This window comes from Rhinatrema bivittatum, chromosome 1 (genome assembly GCF_901001135.1).
Source record: "Rhinatrema bivittatum chromosome 1, aRhiBiv1.1, whole genome shotgun sequence".
NCBI lineage: Eukaryota > Metazoa > Chordata > Amphibia > Gymnophiona > Rhinatrematidae > Rhinatrema > Rhinatrema bivittatum.
The window spans coordinates 16,759,040-16,768,483 of NC_042615.1; the positions used below are offsets into that span (position 1 = coordinate 16,759,040).

Consider the following 9,444-nt stretch of genomic DNA (forward strand, 5'->3'; position numbering starts at 1 on the left):
TGGTGATGCCCTTGTATAAGTCCTTGGTGAGGCCTCACCTGGAATAGTGCATTCAGTACTGGTACCCATATCTCAAAAAGGATAAAGACAAGATAGAGTCGATCCAAAGAAGAGCAACCAAAATGGTGCGGGGTCAGCATCAGAAGAACTATGAGGAGAGGCTGAAGGATCTGAATACGTATCCCCTGGAAGAGAGGAGGTACAGGGGAGATAGGATACAGACCTTCAGATACCTGAGAGGTTTTAATGATGCCCAAGCATCAAACCTTTTCTGTTTGAAGGAAATCAGTAGAACTAGGGGTCACAAAATGAAACTCCAGGGATTAAAACTTGGAACTAATGTCAGGAAATGTTTCTTCACAGAGAGGGTGGTGGATGTCTTGAATGGCCTTCTGGAGGAGGTGGTGAAGATGAAAAACAGTGAAAGAATTCAAAGGGGCATGGGATAAACACTGCGGATCCCTAAAGGCTGGAGGATGGAAATCAAGAAAAGGGTGCATGGGGGTAATTTGTTGGTGTGGCGGTTACTGTCCTTAACCAAGAAGCCTTCATACTGTTGATGCAGCTCCAACATTGCTTTCTGCTTCCTTGGCAAGGGGTAAAGGGAAATTGGATTCAAACAGCAACCAACAAGGGCCCTGACTTTTACAGACTGAAAAACTGTAATAAGCAGGGGGATAACCTGCACAGCGCAGCAGATACTGGCATAAGCTTGCTGGGCAGACTGGGTGGATCATTTAGTCATTTTCTGCCATTATTTCCATGTTTCTTTACATCTAGGACTGCTGTTCAGCTGTCCTGAAGGTTACTGAATAAACTTGTCCAGCCTCGTGATGGACGGGTGGGCAGTGGGCTGGACTTGTTGGCAAGGAGACCTCAGAAGCAGCAAATCAGAATCAAGCTTTTTTTCAGTTCCAGCCTATCGCTGCTTTCGGATCCAGTGATGCTGATCCTGCAGTCTGGGCATGTGCGGGTCAGGCACATTTCTTCTCAGACTTTCTTCTGAGAAGAGGCTCTATATTATACTCTGTTCTCACAGCTCACTTCTTAATCAATATGAATAAAAATCTGTTTGACTGCCTGGCCTGCTACTTCTCCAGTGCTGAACTGGTTTCACCCACTATAGAAAGCAGTGCCGGGCTGACAGGCAGGCAGGCCAGGCACTTTGCTGCTGTTTTTTTCTCCTCTGGCTGAGGCGGCAGCAGGGTCTGTATAGCAGAGAGAGTGGGGTGAATTGCAACGGACCATTAGTGCCGGTACCGAGTGGTTTTGTTTTCTGAGGTTGGATACTGGGTGCTGGGGGTAGTGGGCACTGCTGCACCAGCCCAATATAGAGAGATGAGTACTAATTTGAGCAGATCATTGCAGCAAGCAAGCAGAATACAGTAAACAGCAGCCTCAGCTGTGCACATTTGCATTGTCACTTTGGTACCTTAGGATGCTGATACCACGTTGCCTCTTGTGCTGCTATCAAGGGCTCATGCACTGTTGCTGGTGCCCTAGATTGGAGCTTTGGAATGTTCTTACCACATTAGCTTTATTATTGGTTTGTTATACTGGGTTGTTTTGTCTCCAGAATAAAAACGTTTAAAAAGATAAAAAATAGATACAAGTTATTACTACCACAGCATCTGCTCTAAAGCCCTTTTTCTTCTACTCCTCCACAGCCCCAGCCTGGTTCCCCCATCCTGTTTGTTAATTATATTGAGGTGGATTGTCCACAAAATTCTTCATCTGACGTAATGCAGGCAGAACAGAAAACATAGAGTAGGGAAACCATTTGCATGTTCTGAATGTACTAACAGGTTCATTCAGACAGCCTATTTCACAAGAAAATCAAAATTCTACCCAGCAGGTAGATCACGTTTAATTGGGGACTGTAATAAAATTTTATTTCAAGAATGTGATACTCAGTTCATTTTCATGTACTGAATCTGACAATTGGCAAGTGTACTTCAACAAAATGACAGACATCTCCCATGCCACTCTGCATTGCTGCTGTACCCCTCATGCTACACCTTGAGGTTCTTTCTGCCACTGTGCATTGCTGCCAGTACTCCATATCTTACATCTTGAGGTATCCCTGCCACTCTGGTGAGCTACTTTGTGCCTCTCATGTTGCTTTAGATTCTTGATGCCACTCTTTGTGCTGCTTGGTCCCTTTATTAAGCCTTGTGTTTATTCCACACTATCTTTTTTTTTTTTTTTTGCTCTTCTGATGATGCATTGGACAACTGCCAATGCTGGTACACCTTTATTTAATTAATTAATTTATTTAAGGGTTTTATTTACCGATATTCATCAGAGATATCACATCGGTTTACAGTAAATGAGAAACTGCGCTTAAGATGCGCTTGACAAGTAACATGAAAACAGGTACATATAAAGCTATTAACAGAATAAATGTCTATATGCCTAAAAGAAATATGTATGAGACTAAGATATTGTACACAAAGGTAACTTATGTACATAGCACTAGATTTATTTACAATAACTTACAAAGTTGCTTAAATTGGGAAGAGTCCAATTAGTTAAAGGCAATAAGGAGAAGAACGGTTGAGGGGGCAGAGTCAAGAGAGGATTGGCACAATGAGAAGCTTGGGGATGGGAGGGGCAGGAAGGAAAGGAAAAGGGAGAAGTAACACATGTATCAGGATTGTGTCAATAAATATGGGACATCTTATGAGGGTGTAACTGAGGAAGATGCTGGGAGAGTAAGGAGGTTAGGATTAGCTGTACGCTTGCGTGAACAGCCACGGCTTTAGTTTTTTCTTGAAGATTTTCAGGCAGGCCTCCTGGCGTAGGTCTACAGGCATTTTGTTCCATCAGGCAGGGCCATTTGCGAAGCCTTAGGCTAATCATGGCACACTTTTGGTGCCACAGTCTAGGTACCTTGGAGTTCTTTCCCCCTTCTGATGATTTCTTCCCACACGTTTCATGAAACTTGATGAGAAAACCTCAATTCTGGGGTACAAAATAGGCTGCAGAGCTTCCCCCATTGTCTTTAATGGCAAATGAATAAAACATGTTAGAAACTGGACTGCAGACTAGTCCAAACAGGTGGGATGCGCCCTCGGCCAGCAGATGGAGGCAGAGACAAAATTCAAGAGCTGACTTCACTCCCTATAAAAGGCCTGGTGCTGCCTCAGCTCCTCAGTATGTTATGCTGAAGCTAGAAAATCAACTAGGAGCCATTGCTAGTTTTGATTTCCACAATTGTCATCATAACAAGTGCCTACTACCATCACCAGAGTCTCCTTCTTGAATACTAGGCCCAGAACCCAAATTCCAATTCCAAGTTCGCAATCAGGACTACTGCATTCCTCATGGACAATGTTGCACTTGCCGTTGGTTCTTCTGACTGTAAGGTACCCCTAGATCTGCAAAGAGAGAAGAAGAAAAACAAGACATTACTCCACAAGAATAATTTTCTTAGCCAAACCACAAAGGTCAGGGACTAAGAATACCTTCTGCTTCCCTTTCCCATGGCCATATTTCTCTATTGGAAGAAAGGTCCTCTTTTTGCTAAATTATATCCATATGTCTACATATATCAATAGGCATGTATGTGTATACATGTATATAGATATAAATATTATATATCTATATCTATGTTCACTCACCCCCTTTATCTTTTTTTTTTTAACCACAGTTTTCTTGGGGTGGATCCTGGACTAATCTGCTAGGACTAAAGGAAAGGAAATTAATGGGTAAGTATAAATTTCACCTTCCTTTTTGTCCTGCAGACTAGTCCAAACAGGTGAGATGTATCTGAGCAGTTCCTATCCCAGGTGGGAGTTACTTAGGCCTACTACTAGGATTCTCATATTAGATGCCATGTCTTTTTTTTTTTAAGTATTAACCTCTAATATTCTGTTAATGTATACTGAGATGCCCTTGTAGTTGCCCTTCAGATTTTTCCTAGGGTCACTGGTCTGCCTGATGCCTGGCCTTTGCCAAGTGTACTTTTAGGCTCTGAATCTTGGCTTTGCCTTTGGTATGCATACTGCCGTAAATTGCTTCGTTAATCCATTATGCACTTGCTGCCTATGAAGTCACTTCTTTCTTGCAGGCCTCTGCAGCCAAATATAAGGATCCGCTTGAGTTCCTGCATTCAGTAGTAAATTGCAGCTATCCTTGAGAAGCCTTAAGCCTATCTCATGATCTGTGCTTCTGCTTCTAATCTTGACCTTTCATATTCATAAAAAAAATGTTTGAATGATATGTCCCATTATTGTCAAAACAACAGGGGGGGTATATTGTTCACCGTGATCCCTTTTTTTATTTTGAAGGATTGTTCAAGAACACCCAAGAGATGGACTCCCAACATGTCCTTGAGATACTCCTCTACAGTGTTAAAAGGAAGTGATGGTGGACCTCTTTCCACAGTAAGCTCCTTATCAAGTTGAGGAGACTTCCCTCAGTGGAAAACTTGTGATCTTGACTCCTCAAAAGAATTGTATCTTAATGTGCAAGTGAGATGAGGCAGGTTTCCATTTTCTGTTCCTTGCAATAAGCCCACATTCTACAGGAAGCATTTTCCTTATATTGCTTTTACGAGTTCACACACTCAGTCACTCAGTCCCACACACTCAGTCCCAGTGATTACCGACTCTCTACCCCTACGTATCTCTACGTAGTTAAAGAGATCCTTGTATAGTTTAAACCACTACCCCCCTTTGCTAACCCTTTTGACCCCGTTTCCCTTTTATGCCGCCCATCAATTCCTCCCAACCCCCATCTTATTTCATATTTAAGTGAATACTTTTAAGTAAATGTCCCCCAATACCTCCTTAGCTCTACAATTTGATAGTGACTGTACCTATCATCAACTGTATATAGTTGCATCTATTCATGTTCTCTCACTCCCATCAGTCCAACCTTTGCCCTTCCCCTTAGCCCCCCCCCTCCCACTCTTCCGTTTTCCTCCCTTCCCACTCCCCTCCCCTGTATTATTTCTCTATTGTTCTATTGTTTTATCTATTTATCATTTTTACTGTTTTATTGTTATATTGTAACTTTCCTCCTTTGAGTTCTTTGTAAACCGGCATGATGTGTTTCACGAATGTCGGTAAATAAAAGTTAATAAATAAAAATAAATAAATAAATATCACTAACGTTTTCAGAAAGAAATGTAGTTGAAATGCTCAGCTGAACCCTTATTGACTCTGCTCTTTTGCAGGCCTTGTCCGACTGGCCTTCCTCCCAGTATCCCTTAGTGGAAGGACTGATCGAGAGCCTGGACTCTTTCCCCGGAATATTGCATTCCTCATAACACTGACCTCTCAGAGGGCCCCCGGATTCTAATGCATGCTTCATGGACTGCTTCCGCCTTACCAGTGGTCCTAATCCTGCATCCTTACCTGTCCTCTCTATGTAGCCTAGTCCTTACAGCACGAAGGCTGGCCGGAGAATATCATGTTCTTTTTTGTAAGAATTATTTTCATAAAATGAGGGAGAACCCCTGCGTGCCCCACCCCCAGGATAAGTACAGAGACTTTATGGGCTTCTAGCTGATTCCTCCTCCCAAGTCTGGATATCAGCCATCAGTTCTCCCAGGTGTCCCGAGCCTCCTGGTTCCTGCTTTCACTTTTCTTGTTAGCAAGTTGCTCATTTGACCCAATACACCTCACATGGGGGGGTCACCTCACCTGCCTTTCATAGAGCCCAAGCAAGGCCTCCGGTATGTTTATTCTAATCTACAATCGCCTGGGCACTCTTGAATTTCTAAGTTCAAATAGAACAATTACAGGTCAGGCACTAGTTCCTGATTCTTAGAATGCCTAATTCGCAACTAATTATTTGGAATTTTAGCCAGCTGACCTTTGTCATCTACCTGGACCCGGCCCTTTTGATCCTCCATCAGGGTTCCTATCCAGTTTCTGCTGGATCTGACCCCACTCTCCTCTCAGTCTCAATGGGCCAACTCTCTGAGGGACAGTAAAGATCTGTTCCCCCTTAGAGGCAAGTATGAAGGCCTCCCCATAGAAATGAATCCAAAACTGTCCACCACTAAGCTGTTTGCTTAAAGGGAGGGGCTAGTTTCCCTCCCTGTATCGGGGAGGGTTATTGATCCTTGCCCCACAAGTATCCGGAGCTCCTGCTAATGCAAGAGGGGGAGAACCTCACTGCTGTCCTCGAGGGATCAAGGAACAGATTTTTGACTAATATTCGATCATAGAACTTGGAGAAACTACGCAGGAAGGCCTTTGAATTTCAAACCCTAAGCTTTACTTATTTCTAGGCAGACCCAAGATTTTGTTTTTAACTGCACTCCGATTTTGCCAAATTCTGTTTCATGCCATGCCAGATCTACTTGCTGCCCAGGGCAGAGGGGATCAAGGTTGCGACCCTGGGTGTTCAAAGCCAGGGGAGTTTGCCATGGAGCCTCAGAGATTTGGCTGGCCTGAATGAGGAGGGGGCTTCTGCTAAGCTCCCCTCTACTAGAACCAGTCCATACTACAGTTCTCATCCCGAGAGGAGGGGGAAAAAAGAAACTGTACCACAAAATCCAGATTGCACTAATCCCCCTGGAAGGGCGAGCCCAAGGGACCCTGCACGTACTCCGAGGTGCTTGGAACTTGCAATGAGCAGCACAGATGAGGGCACCCGCCAAAGAGAAACCCCCCTCTTGCTTGCCTTCCCCTTCTTCTAGCCTCCAGGGTCCTTATGTCCAGACCTCCCTTTCTCTGCAGATCCTTCACCTGTGAGAAACGGTCAGCATGGCCTCCAATGAGGGATGCTAGCCTCACCGTAGGAGGTCTTGAAACACAAGTAATCATACAGAGCAGCCTGGGAAAAGAGAGGACAACTGTTTGAGCTTCATTCTTTGCCCCACCAGCCATAGACTTCATAGCTGAAGGCAACTCCCACTTACCTGCTGCAATGTCCCACCCTGAGGGAGTTTTCTTTCCTGTGGGAACATCACCACTACTTGGTTGCATGTGGGCTAACAGGACAGAAGAGTTACCAGCGCTGCATCACATTGCTTTAAGTAAGGTGCACCCAAGCTGATTACAGTTTTTTTTAGTCTGCCATCATCTTCAGCTTAAGGAGCTTTTACCAACTTCTCTAGATAAGCCCCCTTCCTGCAGAGGGAAAGAAGAGAGGTAAATGTATGGCTTGCTTGCCTTAATATGCATGCTCTTCACTAATATATGACTACATACAAATAGTACACTTCTCTATATGAAAATCGCCACTGCTTACTTCACTTATAGAGCAAAGCTATCTCTACCTGAAGCTGGCTCGCAAAGCTAAATGGATACAGTAGCCCAATTAAACATATCAACATTTTCTCATTCAAGCGGACGTGCTGATTTCCTCAGCCTTGCCCGTGCTGTTGCTTTCTTCTTCGATTCCTGCTCATACCAGACACAAATCTGGCCCTGTGCCTGCTGTCCTGGGAGTCTGTCTTTACAGGGCATTCAGGCCCTTTGCCTCTTACCTGGGAGCCCACTTCCACCAAGACCCATTTCCTGGGCTTCAGCTTCCAGCAGGACATACAGGACCCTTTGCCTGTATTTAGGGCTCTTGGACTGTTTTCCTGGGCTTTTTGCTTCTCCCAGAAGTTTTCAGGACTCTCGCCTGTTTTCCTGGAAGCCCGGAATGCAGCTCCTGCTGCTAAAGACACCACAGGAGTAAGTTACTATCTGTTTCAGCACCAGTCCACACATCTGCACATCTGCTGCGGCAGAGGCATACTGGGGAGCTGAGGCAGCACCAGGCCTTTTATAGGGAGGGAAGTCAGCTCTGAAGTTTTGTCTCTGCCTCCGTCTGCTGGCCAGGGGGCACATCCCACCTGTTTGGATTAGTCTGCAGGACGAAAAGGATTGTGTGGATGCTTGTGAGTTTGCAAAAGGGTAGATAAGGGGATAGATAAGTTTCTTTTCTCTGTGAGGAAGGGGAGGTTGGTTAAATTATATATATATATAAAAGTAAACGTGGGAACACATTGAAATGCATTCACAACAATTGTTATTTATTGTCACAAATTTTGGATGTTTGTGGACTTGGTTATTTCATTATTAGTTGCCTTAATTCAATAAAAATGATTTTGGAAAGACCATAAAAACAAATGTGTTCTTTTCGTTTTGAAACAAATGAAATGAATTTAGGTCCCCATGAAACGAATGGAAAAAAACTAAAGAAACATTTTTCTTCTGCCCATCCCTACTCTCTGGCTTTACTTTGCTTAATATTTTCTGCAGGGTTCTTACTGAGTCCCTCTTGCTTCAGTGCAAGATCCCATAGCCTTGAACACCCTAAGCCCCAGGTTCAGTCACTCCCACCACTGTTACATGAATTTTTAAGGGCTAATATGGGGGTCACATTAGCTAAAAATTTGGGAAACCCTGTTTTCTGTTATTAGTAATGTAAGCTGCTTTGATAAGACTGTTTAAAAGTAGGTTATCAAATAAATAAACATAAACCAAAAACCTCTGTTTGTACCACCATTGCATGGGATATTACACCTACAGCAGTATATACTCATTCCCTATGAATTCTACTGGCAAGTTCTATCATTTAGAAACATCCTTACAGCTTGTTTGTTCCAGAGATTGAATGGTTAAAGAACTATGAAATATTGAGAATAATCAAAGTGTAAAGGAGCCTATATTAAACTAGAGTAAATTAAGGAGCTGTATGGATGGGAGCATGCAGGAGATTAGGGCAATGTTATTTGCCTTAATAAAATGGCATTGTGTTAAGTCTGTGATGGAAGTGTGCAAACACTGTACCTGGAGTCATTCTGAACTAGGCATTTTGGTGACAGCCTTGTGCTAATCTGCATGGCAAATCATCTGAACTTAATGTTACACCCTACAAAGTGGGCCCTGTTTTTTCTGATTTTGCGTCAATGGGAATACGTTCTGGAAATGAAACATTCCAGTTAGTCCAACGGGGTGGCCTCAGAGCAAGTCAAGAAGAGGCTGGAGAATGGGTTCAGCAGATCACGTGGCCTAACTGCTTGGTCTGGGAGCAGAGGCTGGGAAAGCACAGCATTCATCAACTGCACTGCAATATTTGCCTTCAACATATGGTCTTTTAATGACTGTACTTCTGGCTCCGATAGATAGGGAAGACGCATTAAGAGACAATGGAGGAGTAATAAAAGGGATAATGTTTTCACACTTCAGCCTCTCTGAATCGTTTTTGCCAATTTTAAAGCTTTATATTAACAAAAGCGAGTCTCAGCAAACTCCGTCTCTTAAATAGTGCAATGCTTTCTTGCCAACAATATCTTGGAAAATAAAGCAACACAAGCAGATTTGCATTGAAAGAGAGATAAACAGTGTAAGTCAGGATTAAGGGAGCTGGCTGTCAGATTTCCTCCCTGTTCCCAATATGACTCAGCTTAGTAAAAGAAAGATGAGCAAAGCAGACACTGCCCAGTACTGAAAATATTAAAAGAACAGAAAAATAAACACTCTCTACACATAC

At 43.4% G+C, this 9,444-nt stretch overlaps 1 long non-coding RNA gene across 1 annotated transcript; it reads right to left on the bottom strand.

Annotated features, from left to right (window-relative positions):
• Positions 1–2,310: 2,310 nt before the first annotated feature.
• On the bottom strand, positions 2,311–7,677 carry LOC115079819. Its single transcript, XR_003853390.1, has 3 exons — positions 7,448–7,677; positions 6,878–7,088; positions 2,311–3,380 (listed from the first exon to the last, which is right to left on the bottom strand). It is a non-coding gene; the product is annotated as an uncharacterized LOC115079819 (long non-coding RNA).
• Positions 7,678–9,444: the final 1,767 nt, after the last annotated feature.